General features: G+C 48.0%; 1 protein-coding gene across 3 annotated transcripts in view; it reads left to right on the forward strand.

Moving 5' to 3' along the window:
- The window catches only part of lingo2b (leucine rich repeat and Ig domain containing 2b), a 259,034-nt gene that overhangs the window by 151,085 nt on the left and 86,061 nt on the right, over positions 1–21,888 (forward strand). For all 3 annotated transcript variants that reach the window (XM_064334809.1, XM_064334811.1, XM_064334810.1), the window contains exon 3: positions 7,957–8,030. The gene's annotated coding sequence lies outside the window, so the exon portion shown is untranslated. The remainder of the gene's footprint in view (positions 1–7,956; positions 8,031–21,888) is intronic.

Raw genomic sequence — 21,888 nt, forward strand, 5'->3', positions numbered from 1 at the left:
AGATTAACCAGCGACCCTTTGAAACGCTATCAGACCCACAGCACAGCGAACGCCAGCGCATATCTGTCAAAACTTTATGTAGGGTTACTAAAGGCTAATTATGCAATAACAATGCGTGCGAGTCCCAGATTGATGGCGGTCCCTGGTAGACGCCTTACGGATGTACCGCCAAAGTGAACCGGCGCCGCCTGCTCCTCTCGCCAGAGCGTCGTATTGCAGTCAGGGTTGCCGTGGGAAATTGCGTGCTAGCTGAACCACAGCGATCGGAGAGCCCCCATAAACCCACGAACCGAAGCCTCTCTCTCCTCCCTCTCGCGCGGTCGGGACGGCACGCTCGGGTTCGCCGCTGTGACGCGCGCTCCGTCGCCGGGCGTGCGCGGGGTGCGGACGCGCTCTCCTCTGCGTTCGACACAGAGGGCTGCTCACCTGCGCGGGCGTGGTGGGCGTGGAGGGCATCACCACGTACCACATTTGGGCCCCCATTTTGCCCATAGACAACCCAACAAGGTGAATAATGAAAAAAAAAATGTTGGCTAAATCTTGATTAAATCCAGGTGAAAAATAAGGACAAGGGTTGATTGAATCCAGGCTAAAGCTGAGGACAGACGCTTATTGATGTTTAGTGTTGATGTAATGTGGACAGGCAGGCTGTAAAGGCTGCTGCTCACCTCTATCTGCTCATCTCTATTTTCACATGCTGCTCCTGCCTGTTGCAGTAGCATCATTTGGTGCATCTCTGGTTCATCGCTGTGGAAGTGAACACACCGAATGTGCGTTTACTGTATGAAGACACCATATGAACGTTTACTGTATGAACATACCCTATGAGTGTTTACCTTATGAACACACCAAAGTGTTTACCGTATGAACATACTATGAGCATTTGGGGTGAACAGAAGGCCCGTTTAACACAGTGGTCTACCGGAGTACCAAAGGACCAAAGATGAAGTGAGACACTCCAGCACATCACCCCAGACTAGTCACACAGACAGACACATTCTTTCAAGGTTCATCACTCCTAAAGCTAACAGGCATTTAATTTGAGTGGGACTTTGAAGCGGAGGAGCACAATACGGGTTTATAATTCAGCGATGGAAAATGCTCTCTCTGAGATATGCAAATCTGCTCTAATATTACATTTCAAATTTGAGAAGTTTAGCGGGTTTAATGAGCTTCACACCAGCTTTGTTTCTGTGAGCCTGCCAGTGGCAGAACCAGGGAATCGTCTCCCGGACCTAAAACGGACTCATTACCGAGCCCACAGAAAACACGCTGTGGATAATTTTCCATCAGAGGCTTTTAATGTGTCAGAAGGACAGAGAGAGTGTGTGATGGTAGGCAGTATCGGGGTCTACTTTTAAATGGATGGCTCAGAATGGATTGACTGATGCTTAGGACATCTGTACAATGGCACCATGTGTGTCCAGTGGCTGGAGTATAAGATTATTATTATTATTATTATTATTATTGCCTCCACTGGCCCACTGGGTGACATCACCGTAACCTGAAGCTTGTTAGCCTTAATAAGCTAACGCGGTAACCTTGGTTACGCATCCGTACTCACGCGTACGCTCGGCACCGAAAATAACAAACGCGTGCAGCGCGATCGCATCGCCGCGGCCCACATGCATATGCAATACGCCCCCGAAGGGAAAAAAGTCAAAAATAAATAAATAAATAACAGACAGGGGGCAATTTACACAAATGACAGCACATTTTACTTAAGCAGTTTGATTTAGGATAATCATGCGTGCACGCCGCCGCGCGGGCCCTGCAGTAATGCACGCGGCGCGCGAATGCCCTCGTAAACAATTTAGCGCGTCTGGCAGGGTGCCGGGGGGGGGACTCTGCTCTGAGCGAGCGCAATGCTGGCACGGCCAACGCCCCCGCCATCACTCTCCGCTAACGCGTGTGCGCGGCGCGGCGTCGTTCTCTAATGGGTTAATTCCGCGTTTTAGCGCGGCGCACATGCCGCGGAACGTTCCGGAGGGTTTTTTTTTTTTTTTTTTTTCTAACACCCGTCAAGCGTGCGCTATTGGCGCCGCTGGAGGATTCTGGGTAATTCGGCTGGACGCGCTCCGTGTGTGTTCACGTGCCTCTGTCTCTGAATCCTTCCCATCAGGCTTTGGAAAAAAGTGGGAAAAAAAAAGTGGAGAAGTTCTGATGCTGCCACGTTCACAGCATGCGAACAGGCCGCATGTTAATTACTCATATTTATTAATACATTTTATCTGTGCGTGAGGACAGTAATTGGTTTTTATGTAAATATTTATTCTTTTGAATAATAGCTAAGATATTTGATTAATGGATTAAGATAAAATACAAAGGAAAACGCGAACTATCAGAAATTATATCATCCGTTTCTTACCCCAGTTCCAATCACTTGTTCTTATCTGTGACTTACACATATAAATGAGGATTTTTTGCGCCAGTATAGCTCAAGGAGTGGATTTTGGTGATTGCTACACCATATTAATTAAACTCTATCAGACTTTGTCACATTCACGCTATCAGAGTCACTTTGAACTGACTATTTTATGGTGTGAACTTGCTGAAATGTTTGTGAAGAAAGTATTAAAACTGGAATTAATTTGTACCTCAAATAGAGACGAAGACAAGTTTTATCTTTGGTAACCGCTTATTTCTTACGTAATTGGCAGAATTGTTATTTATTTTTATTTCATTTTTCTATTTACTTTTTAATTGGATTTGAAGCTTTTGTTACAAAACTGTCATTTGCTGTAATTCTGGAGCATTCTTTTTTTTGAGAACTCTTGAGAAAACAAGAGGAGCCATTTTAGGAAGATTACAAGGTCGTAAATGGCAGAATCCAGGCATGATGTATGTTAACAGCCAATCTTCATAAGTGAAATAACTGAAGAATTTCAGGATGACCGAAACTGAGAATGCCAGAGCATGATGATACTACAGCCAATCACGGACTGAGCGTGACCAGGCAACAGCCAATCACAGAACAATCCTGAATCTCTGGGGAAAAGCCGATGGAAGAATCGACAGCGGTACGAAGGTCCCAGGCCACTGCGCGCTAGCTGGGAAATGAATCTTAATCTGCCGTTATACTGATATCTCACACAGCCTGATAGCCGCTCGCTGTGGGCTTTGATGAAGGTCAACGATGACTTAAATGGCAGAGTCCTTTCCTGGAGGGAAAAGCTTTCAGCCTCTTAATTGGCGGAGTGATGTGATTCATCTGTGACTTCTCGTCTGTTGCCACGAGCTTCTCTCTCTCTCTCTCTCTTTCTCTTTCCCTCTCTCTCTCTCTCTAACCCTCAGCACCACCCCGTGAATTCCCTCCCATCCTGTCTAAAAGGTTCTGAGGTTGTCGTGGATATAGAAGATTTAAACCCTGCTAATGGAACTGGAAGAAATCAGTGCTTCTTCCGTGTCTGCTGTGTGACACTAGTTCTCCATGTATGCCAGGCTTGAGGCTTCTAGCAATCCCCCTGAGACAAGGAACACCAACAAAAATGGTGTACAAAATACTCATTGATGCAAACAGCTAGGGTTTCACTCAAGTTTGGAACCACAGAGTCAAATCAAAGCCATCCTTAAAATAACGCTATGTGTACATAACATGCACCTCTGGAGTGGCTAAAGATATTGTACTGGTGGAGATGAAAAGCAGATGCTTGTGTGTGAGAGCGTGTGACAGAGAGGGACTGAACGGAGGCTCCAGCAGTCCTGTCGTGTGATTGGGTGCGGACCGAACGGAGGCCTGGCTGCGGTCCTGTCATGTGATTGGGTGCGGACCGAACGGAGGCTCCAGCAGCGGAGACCTGGCTGCAGTCCTGTCGTGTGATTGGGTGTGGACCGAACGGAGGCTCCAGCAGCGGAGACCTGGCTGCAGTCCTGTCGTGTGATTGGGTGCGGACCGAACGGAGGCTCCAGCAGCGGAGACCTGGCTGCAGTCCTGTCGTGTGATTGGGTGCGGACCGAACGGAGGCTCCAGCAGTGGAGACCTGGCTGCAGTCCTGTCGTGTGATTGGGTGTGGACCGAACGGAGGCTCCAGCAGCGGAGACCTGGCTGCAGTCCTGTCGTGTGATTGGGTGCGGACCGAACGGAGGCTCCAGCAGCGGAGACCTGGCTGCAGTCCTGTCGTGTGATTGGGTGCGGACCGAACGGAGGCCTGGCTGCGGTCCTGTCATGTGATTGGGTGCGGACCGAACGGAGGCTCCAGCAGCGGAGACCTGGCTGCAGTCCTGTCGTGTGATTGGGTGCAGACCGAACGGAGGCTCCAGCAGTGAGACCTGGCTGCAGTCCTGTCGTGTGATTGGGTGTGGACCAACGAGGCTCCAGCAGCGGAGACCTGGCTGCAGTCCTGTCGTGTGATTGGTGCGGACCGAACGGAGGCTCCAGCAGCGGAGACCTGGCTGCAGTCCTGTCGTGTGATTGGGTGCGGACCGAACAGAGGCTCCAGCAGCGGAGACCTGGCTGCAGTCCTGTCGTGTGATTGGGTGCGGACCGAACGGAGGCTCCAGCAGTGAAGACCTGGCTGCAGTCCTGTCGTGTGATTGGGTGCGGACCGAACGGAGGCTCCAGCAGTGGAGACCTGGCTGCAGTCCTGTCGTGTGATTGGGTGTGGACCGAACAGAGGCTCCAGCAGTGGAGACCTGGCTGCAGTCCTGTTTCTGTTCATCTTGCACAGTGGCTCATGGAGAAACGACCTTGAAGAGTACAGACAGCCCGTGTGCACTGTGACGGGCGTGAGGCAGCGGCACGCGCTCCCGCCACGTGCTTCTGCTAACGCTACCGCACACGCTCTTGCACATGCTACCTCACATGGCACTGCACACGCTTCCGCACATGCTATCACACAGGCTCCTGCACACGCTACCGCACATGCTATCACACACACACACTCCCGCACACGCTACTGCACATGCTCCCACACCTGGTACTGCACACGCTCCCGCACATACTACCACACACGCTATCACACAGGCTACCGCACACGCTCCCGCACATGCCTACATGCGGTATACGGGGGTGATCCGGGTCTGCTCTTAAAAGAAGCACTGCTATTCTCATCTGAGCTGGTAGGGCTAAACACAGAGCCCTCCTGTGTCATTGAAGTACCCTCTCCCCTCTCTGCCTCCTCAAACTGTGTGTTTTAAAGGGACAGACAGCCGTTACAGCGTTTACAAACACAGAACACTGCTATGTCATTAAAGCACTCTCTCCTCCCTCTGTCTCCTCAAACTGTGTGTTTTAAAGGGACAGACAGGCGTTACAGTCTATACTAACAGAAAGCATTCCTGTGTCATTAAAGCACTCCGTCCTCTCTCTATCTTCTCGAACAGTGCGTTTTAAAGGGACAGGCACCCATCACAGCCTTTACAAGCGCGATAAAAAAAGGGAACAAAAGCACCTGTAGTCTGTGCGCGTGCTTGCGCTCCAACTCGCGTCATTGCTTCTTCTTCTTCGCGTGGTCGTTTTCAGAGAACGCCGTCCAAATTGCCACAATGGAGGTTTTTTTTTCCCCCCTTTGTCGCACCGACTGTGCTCAAGGGCGAAGACGTTGCTAAGCACACGGCGGCTCCGCGCTTGCCCACGTTTTCGCGGTTTTCCAACTTCCCGGCGGGGCACAATTATGCATAATTGATGCAAGGGAGGGTTTGCTTGAGTTCATCATGTGTTAGACAATCTGGCGGGTCTCTGGAGAAACGTACAAGAATGCAAACTCTCTCTCTCTACCTCTCTCTCTGTCTCTCTCTCTCACACACACACACACACACACGTGCTCAGAGATATGCACACAAAGGCACTCACTCTTCTTTAAGGGCGGTAAACATCATTAAATTTGATTGATCGTTACGATGGTGACAGGCAGGTGGCGTCTGAAGGAGGCCCAGACAGCTCCTCTGTTTTACAGTAGGATACTGAACCTTATCTGCAGTGCAGTAAAAAAAAAGAAAAAAAAAAAAGAACATGTACCCAGCTTTATCAGAGGTGGGCTGGGCTGGACTCAGCACTCAACACTGCCTGGCCTGAGAGAGAGAAGGAGAGAGAGAGAGAGTGGGATGGAGCGAGAGAGAGAGAGAAAGAGAGGCAGAGAGAAAGAGAGAGTGGGATGGAGAGAGAGAGAGCGAGAGATACAGACAGAAAGAGAGATTTAAGGGCATCCTGGCCATGTCTCCGTTTCTTAAAGAGGGAAAATGAGGGACCTGCTGCAGGCTTGTTGCTGATTAGGGCACATTTGTTCATTTGATCCCTCTCCCCTCTGAAAGCGAACACGGCCCCGCCCTGCTTTGGGGCCCCCTCTCCCGGCCGGGCCCCTGGACACAAGCCCCTGGCTTTTTGGGCGTCATGCCTGTCATCTGCCAGTGGGCGTGGCTTTGAGGATTCGCTTACTGAAATCGCCTGTAATGGCTGATGGAGAGATGCCTTCAGGAGTAAACAGCTGTCGGCTCTGTTCCCTGTGAGCCTTTCAGTTGGGGGGGGGGGGCTATCAGCAACCCCCCGTGCATTCAGACAGTGCATCCATTACATTACATTACATTACAGGCATTTGGCAGACGCTCTTATCCACAGCGACGTACAACGAAGTGTATAACCATAACCAGGACTGTAACCATAACCGTCCCACAGTCTGTGTCTGGGTGCCGTCTGTTGCCCTCGGAGACCGGCGGGTTCTACGTGAGCCCTTGCAGATGCCTCAGGGTCACCCCCGTGGCGGCCCGTCTGTACTTCTCAACCCACCGCCGCTAACCGAATCGCGGGGTGCCCTCTGTTCCTGTGGCGCCCCCCCCCGCCCCCGCTGTACCCCGTCTCACCTCGTCTCTGAGGCCAGGCATCACGCCGCTCTCACCCCCAATCCCCCTCCGATCTGCCTGACAGGTGCCTTTTTAGCACGTTGCCACCTCTCTGCGCCGCTAACGTGCTAACGTGCTAACATGGCAGGCTAGACTAATAAGGAATCACAAGAAGGCAGCCAAGTGCTGGGCAGCAGACAGTGCAGCATATTTGGTGGGCAAATAAGGTGATAATTGGCCTGGGGAATTCAGCATAGCATTTTTCCTCTTGAGTTGGAGACCATTGCGAAAATTAATTTGGGAATTAATGTGGACAGTACAACTAGAACAGCATCACAATAATTTGCTGAAGTGTTTCTCTGTGACTCTACAGTTAGAGAAGCATTTGTACAAAAGCGACATATTTTTTTTATTACTATTTTAGCTGTTGTGATTGACTATCTCTTTAATGTTACTTTTAAAAGCGTTTTAAAAAAAGAAAAAGATTTATTGTTACAAATTGTCCTCAGGTTATGCGTCTAATTAAATTTATAGACAGAAAAGCAATGGTGTCGGTGATCTACAGCTTGGTGTCCAGCCCCTATGACCTTCTCTTTGCAGGTAGCAGGGTGTTCAGTATGAGATCAGGGCCTTGTCCTTAACCTGATTCAAAAACAAATTTAAGTGTTTGATCTTTAATTTAGTTTTTTGTTCAGATGCATTTTACTGATTGTTAAATGGATTTAGGTCTAAGTTCATCTTGTATGCTGCTACTGTGGCTTAAAATGAAACTGTTTTTATGCATCAATGCACCCTTTAAAGAGTTCATTTTAGATACGCCAGTGTGTTTGTGATGAAAATCACAAATTTGAACTGTGCACTTGTGAGCCAAAGTTATGGAGAAATTATGAATACTTCCTAATAAATACTTTGTACATTAATATGTTTAAGCATTCAGCTTGGTTGGTAAAAGTTTCATATGAAACCAAGTGTTCTCACAGGTTGTTGGGGCATTGCTTATATGTACTGATGTAGAACTATGTTCCTCCCAACTCTTACAATTGCATTTTATATGCACTTCCAATGCCTTTAAATCCACCTGTAAAAAAAATGTTTTAAAATACTCCTGCTTGGTCACTTTATCCTTTGAAAGATCAAAGACTAATCTGTGAAAACTTTGTTTTTTGGCTCTTCTTGTTCCAGGATTAATATGCTGAGAGGAGACAATTAGCCGAAGAGCAAAGACATGGCTGAGAGGCACCAGGATTCTCAGAGTGGTATGTACACTGAGCTTATCTCCCCCCTGACACCTGCGCTCTGCACACATTCCCCTGGCCTGTCTCAGATGCATTACAGCAGATGGACGGCCTCCATTACGGCTCTAAGTCTCTGCTGTCTCCTGGATATTTATATGCCGATCTATCGATCGCGGATTGATTTGAATGGTCAGTGAATGAAAAGATCAGTGCGTTGTCAAAGCTGAGATCGGGGAGAGAGGGAAGAGGCCTCCTCGAGCCGTTTACAAGGTCTCTGAGAAACACTGAGGGCTGTAGGGAGAGAGCTTGAGAACAAACGTGAACGCGATCTCTCTGGACGTTTCCATGGCTTCAGGAAGACAATTGAACATCCCGTTGACCGATTAACAGTCAGCCTCAGCCGTGTTTACGAGCAAGCGAAGCCGCCTCCGTCCAAGGCTCCTGAAAGCGCTATCGGGCCTCAGTGATTGTGCGGCTCAATAGACCGTGACGTGTGTCCCCGCCATACAAGGGGGAGTGGGAGAAAGACGCAGAACTCAAGTAGGACTCGGAGGGACAGGATTCCTTTTCAGACCGAAGGCTTTCTCTCCGCTGTGGCAGATAATGCTGTGACTTTGTGTGTACTGAACACTGACTGGGCCACCGAGTGGTGCTGAGCTCTCAGGGGGGAGGATGGGGGCTTGGGCAACGGAGCAAAACATTAATACAGAGGGACGCACACAACAGCGGGGCTTTGTCCCGCAGACTGGGACCACACAAGTAAGGAGGAGCATCTCAAACTCGGCTTTAAAGCAGAGCACATCTTACACCTGGGACTAGGGCGCATTAGAGTGTGTATTGTGTGAGTCTGTGGAGTGGGAGTGGGTACTATGATAGACTGTGGTGTGGAAGTGGATACCTCGAGTGACTGTAGAGTGGGGGTGGTAATGTTTGAGTCTGTGGAGTGGGAGTGGGTACTGTGAGCAGCTGTGAAGTGGGCGTGGGTACTGTGTGATGATGTAGAGTGGGAGTGGGTATTATGAGAGGCTGTAGAGTGGGAGTGGGTATTATGAGAGGCTGTAGAGTGGGAGTGGGTATTATGAGAGGCTGTAGGGTGGGAGTGGGTACTGTGTGATGCTGTAGAGTGGGAGTGGGTATTATGAGAGGCTGTAGAGTGGGTGTGGGAGCTGTGTGATGCTGTAGAGTGGGGTGGCTGTTATGGAGTGGGAGTGGGTATTATGAGAGGCTGTAGAGTGGGAGTGGGTATTATGAGAGGCTGTAGGGTGGGAGTGGGTACTATGGGAGGCTGTAGAGTGGGAGTGGGTATTGTGAGAGGCTGTAGAGTGGGAGTGGGTATTATGAGAGGCTGTAGGGTGGGAGTGGGTACTATGGGAGGCTGTAGAGTGGGAGTGGGTAGTGTGTGATGCTGTAGGGTGGGTGTGGGTCAAGTTCTCTTTCTCTGTGTCCTTGAGCTCAGATACTTTTCATGTTGGGTTTCATTATTTTTAAACTGAACTGAGCTTTAGGAATGAAAGGACACATGAAACATTTTTTTCTTAATCAGGCTATTGCAAGAAGATCATGAAAGTGTTCAGAAGAATGATACACATGTACAAAGCAGCGGTACTCAATGAGTTTATTGTATTTATGTATTTATGTATTTATTTATATATTGCTTCTGCCAGTGAATCATTGTGAAAACTACTGAAACCCTCATATTCATATTTAATATATAATTATCGGGGTAGGCAGCCCGTAGCTGACTGAATCAAAGTTTTTAATTCTTTTGTCTTATTGATTTAGTCAATTTATATAGCAGTGACAATATTATTTCATAAGCATCTGAATACAGCAATAATGATATATTTATTTCCTGACTGTCCATGACAAGGCTGTCAAATAGGCATTTGTCAGTAGGAAAATCATGATTATCTGGAGATACTGAAGATAAACGAAGGTTAATGAAACATTGAAAAACAGACTGAGATAGGTGATTCAGAAGGTCCCCAGTGCTTCAGGCGTACTGGCTGTGATGCAAAGAGACTTTGAAAGGAAAGATTTTATTCTTCTTTCAGAAGATTTAAAAAAACACAGACTTTTCCTGATGCCATCTCACTGTCTAGGTATCAGTGAATGTTACATTGCGTTTTGTATAAAGACCTCATAACCACACACACACCTATCTAAGTAAGGTAATATTACAGAGGCTGTTAGTGTAATTGCTTGTGCATTTTCCATGTTTTAAATAAAGCTTGCCAAACACTGAACATCTGGTTCTAATATATTTGCTTGGCAGCAAGTCCAGGGAAAGTACTTGTCCTTAGTGCAGTGACTCGTGCCAATCGGAATCGAGCTCTGACTGGACTAGCGTGGGCTGTGGAGTCCTGTTGACAGTTGACATCTTCTTCGGCAATTTATAGTCTGCCTGATCTGTCCTTCCTCACCACACAAGAGGAAATGGCCTATTCTCATCCACATTCTATGGCCCAATCTGCTGCAAAGGAAGTGTGCTGATTCAGTACAGGGCTTTCATACAGAATACACAAAGCCTGCCTACATTAACGTAATGTTAGCATTGTTATAGATGACTTGTATGCAAAGGCAGTGCTTTACGAAGGATGACATAACAGGCTACGCAAAATGCTGTTTCCTCCAGCGTTGCATAACGTATGATGTCACTTGACTTGAGGTCAACCCTCTGGGAGCAAAATCCCAGCATGCATGCTCATGAATGATCCATAAGGTGGGATCCATCCTGCTGTGGCAACAAATGTGCTTACATTTGCTTACGCGCTGACTGATTGCTCTTTCGATATCCCCCCATGTGTGTGTTTTTTTTTTTGGGGGGGGGTCAATTTCTTTCAAGCCCATGATGCTTTGCGTCATGTCCCTCCTCGGTGGTGAGGCACGAGTCCCCCCCGAGGTTCTCGTCTTTGTTAGCGCCCGCGTTCGGGCCGCTGTCGTTTCCGCCGAGCTCTCGTTCAATTTCCCACATTTCCACTGGGCTTCGCCCCCCCCCCCCGGCTTCGCTGCGAGAGGAGGGGCGCTGTGGATATGGAAATTAAACCCTCCCCCCCCCAACCCCCCCTCGAATACGAAGCCCCCAGCACTCTGCCTCTGCAGGGCTGTCACCGCACACACATTCATGCGTGTGACCATCCTCTCATCTGCCTTTTCCCACTTTTCATTTGCTTTTCAGTTTTCGGGGGGGATCAGATTTAAGGCTTGCATCTGCGACATGGTAACACTGTGCGTTCACACCAGCACGGTGATCAGTGCCTTTTTTTTTTTTTTTCCAGTGCATGTTGCATGTTCGATCGAAGGCTTGTCTTCACCGAACAGGAGTGAATGCTAGTTCTGTCAGGTCTCAAGCTAAGCAGTGCGGTGTGGTCTTTCGCTTGTTGTCACACAGATGTCACTCAAAGACTCAAACGTTTGTGAAACCAAGACTGAGTAGCAAACCCAGATTGTCACACTTGACAATTGACCCTCTGCACCTTGTTAGCTATGGATGTGCAAGACTGGATATTACATTTTCTAGCATTTGCCAGACACTCTTACCTTGGTGACTTCTTGTATTTTTCCATAGTATGAATTTAGACAGTTGGATTTTTACTGATATTTGTGCAAGACTGCTACAGCCTTATGCTACCTAGGAATCAAACCTACACCCTTTACTGTAAGTCACACGCCCAGTTTAGGTCACATTACCCATTGCACTGTGGACTAGTACACACCATTCCTGCACACATCTACCGCAGCCTTTTGGAACTGGGTATGTACAAAGAAACAAGAGAAATAAAGTTTTGATTCCTTTGACATTGATCACAGTACTCACCTGCACCTCCACTAGCTTTTTACATTATAACTGCAGCTGCATGGAGCCACTTTATAAAACTGCATTGCCTTTGAAAGCTTTTGTGGTATAATAGATTTTCTGTGTAGCTGAAATTCCATTATAAGTCTCAAATAAATGACAAAACAAGCAACCACCCCCTCTCCCCCCTCCCACCCAGTGAGTTTTCTGGGTTGGGAAGTAACTTTCTATTCCTATTTTGCGAGGGAAAAGCTTAGTGTTACGCAAACGATAGCCGTGCTTTTGGTCGAGTTCTATTCAATGCGATGGTCCAAAACTCACATCACCTACCATTTAATATTCTATAATCCTAGGTGAACAAAAAAGATGACTAAATCAAAAACAGATCTCGCTTGCGTAGAAGAGAACAATCTGTGAAACAAAGGCTTTATTGATGGAATATGGAGTCTGAAAGAAATCACGGCTCTGAATATGAATTCATTACTAAAGTAAATCCTGTTACAGGAGAAATTAAACATTCTCTACGTTACGACATGCACCTCAAAGCTCCGAGACAGACCCATTCATTTTGTGGCATTTAACATGTGCTATTACTGTGATTAAATTCATTCTATCAGCGTGGTATTTCTGCAACCAAATTACATAAACAGCTATGGAGTCACATATCATCGTGCCTCTATATTATGAAAACTGGAAATAAAACATAGTTGATAGAACCATAGAAAATGATTCATTATTTTGCCAAATGATACCTTGGACACTAATCTCTTTGAACATTATAAGCAGGAAGTTGAAGCCAACACACAATAAAGATGATCAATGCATAAGTAGTTATACCCAGGTGAAGATATTACTATGTACATTGTTATAGACAGATGCAGAGAGAGAGAGAGAGAGAGAGAGAGAGAGAGAATGGAGAGGAGGTATGATGTACAGGTGGGTGAGTGCATGTAAGGTTGTCTAGGTTAGTGTATGTGCTTCTACTGCACAATTATTTACCTAAGTTTATATATCTGGTATCACTGTTGCACCCAGAGCAGGAGACAGGGCTGTCTAGAGTCTGAGCTCGCTCCGTCCGCACAGAAATAAATATTTCACTTTTAGACACATCCAAGATACTTCTTTTGAGTCTTCCTTTCTTATCTGACTTATGGATTTTTTCATCCATTTTATTCCAGCGAAGAAGATAAAAAGGTATTGTATGGTTTATACAGGAAATGGAGCAGCATAAAAGCTCAGCGCCCTGTTCTGGCACAATGAGAGGAGGAGCGGAGCTGAACAGAGTTCTGCTGGAAATACAGACATCGCAGTGGCAGGATAATCCGTAGGGACTGATTCAAAAGAGGGGGCTGACTCAAAACTCGGCCTGATTCAAAACAGGGACTGATTCAAAACAATGGCTGATTCAAGAGAAGGGCTGATTAAAAACAGGGGCTGATTCAAAACATGAACTGAGTCAAAAGAGGGACTGATTCAAAACTGGGGTAAGATTCAAAACGGGGTGATTCAAAGCAAGGGGCTGAGCAGCAACAGAACACACAAGTGACCAGGGTGGAAAACTCCACCCTGCCTCACCCTCCTTGGACTGGACACAGTCCGAGCAGAGAGCTTTGGTGGGGATGCGTTGCATTGTGGGACAGACCGCAGCGGTCTGAAAGAGATGGTGTCACACGCGGACCCTTCCGTAGTTAAGTGGAGTCTGCTTTTGTCTCGCCGTTCGAACTCAGTTCGCGTTGACGGAATGGCTTTAGAAGAACTATCACACAAAAGCAGGGGGCTGCCTTTACTATCGATTCCAAGCCCATTGTGTTCCTGCTTTTGAAAGGCTGGTGGCTTTGATAGTTGTTTCTGGTTTTCTACATGAGGGAGATAATGGCTTTAAAGCTTATCTTTAGGAGCGACGCACTTGCCGACAGCTTCGAATATTGTAGCTTTTCTGCAGAGGCGGATGATTAGAAACCGGAAACACGTTGACGGGCTTAAGCTCAGATAAGCAGCTGAAACTTAATGAGGCATTTATGGAAAAAAAAAGAAAAACATATATAACACTGCAATAAGCATCCAGTTACTATTTTATAAAGTGGTTATAACCGTCTGTATTATTATTATTATTATTAGTGTGGCTGCCTTTGGCAATCACATTACTATTATCTCACATAATATTATTATTCTTTATTTAGGGACAGTGTTATTTGCGGTCTTTGTCCACGGCTTTAATCCTGTTTTTTTTTCCTGGGACTCCGAGCAGAGCTGTAGCACTGAGATGCAGTGTGACAGTGTCATGTTATTCTTCCTCTGGTTCCCCCGTACCTATTTCAGCCTTAGCCCTCTCGCTGGGTTGCCTCGGTCACAGGTTCGAATGACGCGAGCGTGCCCCGGAGCTCTGTATCGCAGTGTCCCGTGTCACAGGGAACACGTGTTTATGATATACGAGTCCCTTTTTTCAGAGCGAAGTGAAAGACAGGAAATGAACATAATCAGGTCTGACATCACAGGAAACTAAGAGACAGGAAATGAACACTACAGAAAAAAATATGTGACATCACAATTAAGCGAGAGGAAAAGAACACTACAGAAAATCTGTGATATCACAACAAACTAAGGGAAGGGAAATGAACACTATTGGATCTGAGATCACAGAATGTTTTGTCACAGGAAGCACATACTGATGAAAAACTGAATCCTATATGTCAGAACCCTGAGGCAGGAACAATGTTCAGAGAGCTCAAATTAAAAAGAGGAGTCAATATGGGTTTGTATAAAGTATGGTATTGAAAATTCTAGCATGTTACAATAAGGTTTTATGATGTACCATGAATTGCATAGTAATGGTACCCTTTTGAAGTGATGATCAAACAATAATAATCATACATCGATCTGTGAGAAATGCAATTTCAGGATACAAAAGATCTGTACAGAGAACAAAACAAAAAACACTGTGATAAACACCTATGATTTATTTATTTTTATTTTTTTACCTTTAGCTAATATCTATAAGCGAGGTGAAAATATGCAGCATGAAATATGATGTATGCACTTTTAAAAACACAAAGAAACTTTTAAAATTATTTTTCAATTGAATGTATAATTTCACCTTGCTGTTACCAAAAAGGTCTTATTTATTTATTTATTTGGAGAGCTGGGCCTGGAACACAGTGCTGTGTGCTTCATCTTAATTAAGGTTGTCGATACAGAGACCGGCCTCTCCTCACCTGTGAGAGAGTCTATCGGGCTTATATCTGCAGCCGCAACACACACCACCCATTCCAGCCAGAACACAACTCACCGCCGCACACACCCAACAACACCCCACCAGCACACCCCCACCTCCACCCACCCCACCCACCGCCACACCCCCACCCCCCAGCCGCACCCCCCACAACCCCCCAGCCGCAAGACACACCCCCCACCCCCTGCCGTAACATACACCCCCCACCCCTGCCGCAACACACACCCCCACCCCCCACCCCCTGCCGCAACACACACACCCCACCCCCCACCCCCAGAATTTTCAATACCATACTCCGTCTGCCCAGCTGTTATGAGTCACAGATGATGCTGAATAAATTCAATCTGGCATTTCTATTTGCTTTTAATATGATCCTGATTAGCTTTTCATCTTTCAGAGCTGGGGAGAGGGGAAAAAAATGAAATAAAAAGCACGCGGAGGCCAGCGCAGACAGTTTGGAGAGAGCGACCTCATAATCACGCCGCCTCTCCGCTAACAGGACGTGTCACCGCTAACTGTCCCATTATCTCCGTCATGAGCTCGGAGCAGGAAGGGGTCAGAGGTCGGGTAAAAGGAAGCAGGAAGTGGTTAGCGGGAGAGGGGACGGGGCAGATATGGATGATCGCTGAAGTGTGTGGTTTGCTTTGAAAGAGGTGCAGTGATGGGGGAGACAGGAGAGGTGCATCTGAGGGCGAGAGAGAGGGAGGGCAAGAGAGAGACAGAGAGAGAGGGAGACAGAGAGAGCGAGAGATCTGTCGAACGCAAAATTAAAAATGCTAGCTGCGTCCTCCCCCAATATACCACAGCAGCTGCTTGATGTGGGCCCGTATCTCCCGCACACTGTACGGGGGGAATATGAATGAGTGCTTGTGCTGTGGAGTCCAGCACCACAGCGACTCCATCGCCTCTAGGGCACAGGGCCCCGGGGAGCAGCAGGGCCCAGACCTACAGGGGTACACTGTGGGGCGCTGGAGTATGGGGGTGTAGGAGTCCCTCATCGCTGCTCTTAGGCTTTACACAGGAACGGGTCACAACCCGAGTGTCACGTTCTTTAGGACTGTACGTGAGTCTGGACTGGACAGCGCCAGGCTGACACCACCCCCAGTGAATTCACTCCTCCACTGTACACAGTGTAGGATACCACACCGTAAGAATTTTACTGCATTCGGATAGGGTTTCCTAAGCTCTTGTCCTTGTTCTAGCCAGTTCTGTAAATAATTATGGAACTAAGATCATGTGGGAGCTTCCAAAATGTGTGTTTTGGGTGCTTTTGGAAGCGACCGGGTGTCTGCAGTTCAGGGGTTTCATTCCACTCATTCAGCGATTAGATCTATCGATTTAAATCCATCCATAAATCAATCAACCCGCTGCATGTAATGCAGTGCCCTTTACAGACCTCAGTTCAATTAGCAGCTCGTTAGTTTGTGCTGATGCACGTTGCCATGGATACGGGGTCTCTGAGTTTAGCGGCTCCTTCTGCCGTTCGCATCGCCGGCACGGTCGTGCGAGTCGAGTCGAGCGATCGCCCGAAAAAAAGCGAAGGACGAGCGCGCCGGCGTCTCGAAAACGAGGCGCGGTGACACGCGCGGTGACACGCGCGGCTGACCCGCCAACGTCCGCCAGGAAACGGCCCGGAGCATCCACACTGCCGGAGAACCAGGAACAACTTTTACACCCCCCCCCCTCTTCCCGAAAAAAACCAACCCGACCGAAAAAAGTTTAGCTCTTTCCCACCGGCGCTGGGAGGAAATGAGCACGCGGACCGCGTGGGCTTGGGGGACCGGGCTGAGCCGGAGCGAGACGTTAAAAAAGAAACGGGGGCGAACTCGGGAACGGGATCCGAGCTCAATTTCTCCTCGAATCAATCCGGCGGCGGCTAAGGAAAGCGGACTTGCTACAAGAGCCGGCGAAAGGTTCAGTGGAGCTGAATTAAGCGGTTGGACGGCGGTACGTGCTGAACGAAGACCCGGAGGAGGAGAGGAGGGGGAAAAAAAATGCAGCTCTCAGAAGTTGGAAAGAAAAACATTTTTCAGAATTCGTGACCCGCCGTGAAGGGCAGTGCGGAGATACACTTTATTATCTTGTTTACTTTTATTTTATTTATTTCTGCCGTTGGATTGTCTTTGGGCCTGTAAACCCAATGCTACCTATCATCTGTCTGAGTGAAACAGCAGAGAACCCCCATCCTTGATGAAGTAGTTTTTTTGGATCTGTGCATCTTCTCCAGGGACTGGGTCAGGCGTAGGATTAGGGTCAGGGTGAGTAGTGCACTGTTTTTGGATGTGTGCATCTCCCACAGGGACTGGGTTAGAGAGGGGTGGGGTTAGGGTTAGTAGCACACTGTTTTTTGGATGTGTGTCTTCTCTGGGGGCTGGGTTAGGGGTAGGGTTTGTAGTGCAGTGTTTTTGGAGGCGTGTGTTTTCTCCTGAGAGGGGGGCGGGGGGGGGGGGGGGTGTGAGGGAGGGAAACTGCACACGCTCCTCTGCTCTTTCATCCATGGCTGGGAGGACAGGGGGGTCCCAGAGTTCAGGCAGCGTGAGCAGCTGCCCGTGCCTGACCTTTGGCCGTGGGGCGGCTGAAGCCTCTGTGCAGACCATCCCTCACAGACTCATACTCACAGCAGGGCCGATACTCAGGAGAGGGCTCAGAGATGCAGAGAAAGGCTGCTGCTGGGCAGAGTGGAAGGGAAACTGGCGGCCATTTCCCGCCATTTTGTTTCAGCCGAGTCCTCCCCCCCCCCCTCCCCCATTGTTCCTGGCATCACATTCTCCTCTGCCTGGAAACTGCTTGAGTTGAACTGCGTGTGTGTTTGATTGCATGTGTGCGTGTGTTTGTGTGTGTGTGATAGAGCGAGAGAGAGAGAGAGAGAGAGAGAGAGGGAGAGAGAGAGAGAGAGAGAGAGAGAGAGTGTAATCTTATTTGTATGCAGGAGTGCATCAGCTCCAGTTCGCCTGCTTGCGTGTGTCAGACTGGCTGTCCGTGGCTCATTTGTGTACATATGTGTGTGTGTGGGTGCACAGAAGCGTGCGAGGGTTTTATTTGATGCAGGGTAACAGGGTCAGTCCGTGCCAGTGGTGCACGGTTAGCTGTGCGTGATCGCCCAGCTGGAAGATCCCAGGTGCTGTGGAACGCCGCCTGTGCCTGCGTGTCTGTCCGGCACGTTCGCGGCCTGCCGCTGAAGGACGAACGCTCCAGAATCCGGGGAACGCCTCCGACCGGCCAGCGTGACTGCCGCATAAACACGCACCAGAAAATGAGCAAATTAATATTTAACGGAATATTCAGAATATAAATAGCTATGCATCTCCAAATGAGCATGAGCGCATTATGGGAGAAAGCTGAACATTCCAGCCTTATGTGAGGAATCTGGGAGCTGTTTTAGAAAGACTGGGGTACAGCGTGATGGTGCACGAGCACTGTTCTACGTGACCAAATGGAATCAAGCAGAGACGATGGATCATGTGACTTCTGCACTTCTCTGTTCTCTAAACTACAATCAAGCACATCAACATTCTCAGTGTGACATCACAATCAAACACATCAACATTCTCAGCGTGACATCACAATCAAACACATAAACATTCTCAGCGTGACATCAGATCAAAGGAACTTCATTTAACGCTTGCAGTCCAGGAGGGAAAACAATGGGCCCACTCTCATAGTGTATGATCTACTCTGCCAGAGTTGAGTCAACGTGGAACATTGCCGGAGTAATTATGTGCAATGTTTCATTGGTTTTAAATTCTTGTGATCTCTGTGTAAATTGTTAGGCCCAGCTGCGTTGGCCTGCAGTTTCCATTCTGTTTTTGCTTTTGGTGTAAAAACACTGGAGACAAAAGGGGGAGGGGGGGTGGGCTTCTTTAATTAGCCCATTATCTTTGAGGATCCCCTGTTCTGTGTGTGGTCCAGGGACGGGGAGGTGGCCACGGTGGTTTAGTATCAATGACAGTGTCTAAATTTGTCAGCAGGGTACCAAGGACCTGCTGTGCACTCCGGAGGAATTAAGGCAAGCACATCAAGGGGAGGGCAGAGGAGGGGGGGGCGTTGTATTTCAATTTCTTGGCAGCGCAGATATGTTTTATTCTTTTTTATGTTAAAAAAATACCTCTTCTCTGTTACATCGCACCCTGTGGCTTCACGAAACGTTCACTTTGATCAGGAGAGCCCGAGATTACACTCCTTGTGATCGGCCGCATTTTCTCGATTACCTCAGGAAGTTCAGCTAAAGAAACGGGGGGGGGGGGAGGGGGATAAAGGAGAACAGAAAAGTTTTCAGCTTCAAACTCAGCCAAACCGACGAACGCTTTGAATTCTAAACGGGGTGATCGTAACCTGATTAATATCATCGTCTAAATTAATTTAGCTAAACTAATTTAATCACAGTAAAAGAGCTGGCTTTCCCCTGCTCTTGTTGTCACACAGCCCGAATTATCAGTCTTGATTAAGGCCGTGAATTATCATTTCAGCGCGAGAACGAGCCGATCGCATCCAGCCATCAATCCGAAAGTCCCAATAAAGTCCCAAAAAAGTTATTTATCCCTTATTCCTTATTCCTGTTCCGCGAAGCCGCTGCGTCAGGGTTTAAAGGTGCCCGATATTCCGATGTGTGTGAGCGTCGTGTCCCAGGGCAGCCCCCGCGCCCGTTTCGCCCCCGTGGCCTGTGACCAAGCGGCGTCTCCTCCTCTCCGCTGATTTCCAGTAACGGGGCTCGGGTAATGGGGCTATATAGTGGAATTTAGGCACTCCAAAAACGCTCCGACGCGGTACGGGCGGGTCTCTCGCGCCGTCGAAGCGGCTCAGCGCAGCCGCGGTTTCCACGGCGAGGGCCGGTCGATAATCGGTCGGCGCGGCGCGGAAGAGAACGCGGGCGAAGGAACGGCGGCTCGAGACGCGCGGCTGATTGGATGTTTACCGGATTCTCGCCGCGCGTCTGAGATCTGGGCTAATGCGGCGGGTGCTCTTCCTTGTCTCATTTTCAGATCTGTTTTTTTTTTTTTTCCCGCCTTTTTTTCAATAACAGACTTCGCTGGCTTCCGGGATACACTTAACAGGGGAAAGCCTGTTATCTTTTGTGCATTATGTTGCCCGTAGCAGAGGGCTTAATCATGGAGCATTTTTTTTGTTGAACAATATAGATTGCATTGCTTTCCACTTCATTAGTGTAAATAAATACTGACAGAGGTACTCTGCCCTGCTCTGAAAGAAGGGACTTGATTATGGGAATTCCGATTACGTGCACGGACATTACAGATAATAGCAATATACTTATAATTTAACAACTTTTTTTTTTTTTTTTTACTCCTCTCCAATCATGTAACCAGCTTCATTTTGCAAAGCACCATTTAGAAACAGATTGCCAAATAGCTCTATACAATTAAACCAAAAAAAAAGCTAGAAGCAATGACTTTAAGTCAACGTGGGACCAGTTTCAAAGGAGCATAATAATACAAGAAGACAAAAGAAATGACAGGAAAATGATGTTCAGCCCATTGAGGCATTCAGTTCCTCAGTATGGATCATGTGATCAATCCCGTCACATCTCAGGACAACACTTGTCCTCATCCTTGGTTCACGTTGAAATGCAGCTACGGTTTTCTACGCCGGTGCCATTTCGAAAAGTTCCGCAATGACCAAATTTAACTTTGCTAGGTTTACATTTATTTAAAAGTTAAGGACACACAGACTAAATCCATATCACTGTGGACAATCTTTTTGGTTTGATCGACATGCTGATTATTGAGGAAAACACTGCTCGTTTCAGCTGGCTCTGTTCATTTGATTGACGTGCTAGACATTGCAATACTGCTTAGATGAGCCCGCTGTCTAGTTGTGGGGAGGTAGTGGCGTGTTTGTGATGGCAGGAGGGCGGGTTGTGGGTTCAGATCTCCAGTGAGACGCTTCTGTACTCTTGACTGGCGAACATGGCTGAATCAGTAGCAGGTCTAGTGCCAGTATGAGCTGTGCTTCTGTAAGCGGATACTGAAGCTGTTCTGAAGTGATTTAGTGACTGTGAGGGTCTTACCTACAGGAAACCCATGACAAAGTGCATGGAAGCTGATGTCTAGCGGCAGTCGCTGCAGCTGTTAACTTCTCAGCTTCATCTCTGTTTTATCATATAATAATGTTCTTTATCGGATCCTTTATTAATGAAATGTGATTAAAAATCACAAAGTGAATTACAGCCGTAGCCTCTAAGACGGTGGCGTTCTCTCTTGAATCGGGAGCCCCCCCCCCCCCCCCCGTACGTGTTTCCATTGCTAATCGGCGTTCGGTTGACCAATTAAAGCGGCTTATTGGCCACCCTGCTCACCTGGCTTCCCTGACTCTGAATTCGTTGCCGAGATTGAGGCGAAAGCAGAGCCCGCCTGCCCCCGCCACACACAGAGAGGGCAGGAGCGCCGCGACCCAGCCGGGGGAGAAGACCGGGCTTTAATTGAGTTTATGGAGCCGGAGTTGAACTCGCTTTAATTCACTGTTAATTTAACCCTGAGCCACTCCAGTGTGCGTGTGTGTGTGTGTGTGTGAGCCATTCTGCAAGGACAGTTCCTCAGCTACTGGGGACACATCCTGCCTGGCGTCTGCCGCATCACCCAGGGAGACGGCCGTGATCACCGCCCAGCACACCTGCGAACAGCTTGTGAGCTGGACTCGGTCTTGCCCACCTCAGGGGGGTACTGGCACAGGTTTTTTAAAGTTTTGGAACTTTTTCACCCAGTGAAGTTCCAGGTTCCAGCTTTTAATATGACAACTGTCTCTGATCCATTTGTAGTGTCTTCTGACTCTGTGTGTGTGTGTGTGTGTGTGTGTGTGTGCATGCATGTGTGTGACCCTAAATCAGGTTATTGAATTAAATT

This window comes from Anguilla rostrata, chromosome 5 (assembly GCF_018555375.3).
Source record: "Anguilla rostrata isolate EN2019 chromosome 5, ASM1855537v3, whole genome shotgun sequence".
NCBI classification, from domain to species: Eukaryota; Metazoa; Chordata; class Actinopteri; order Anguilliformes; family Anguillidae; genus Anguilla; species Anguilla rostrata.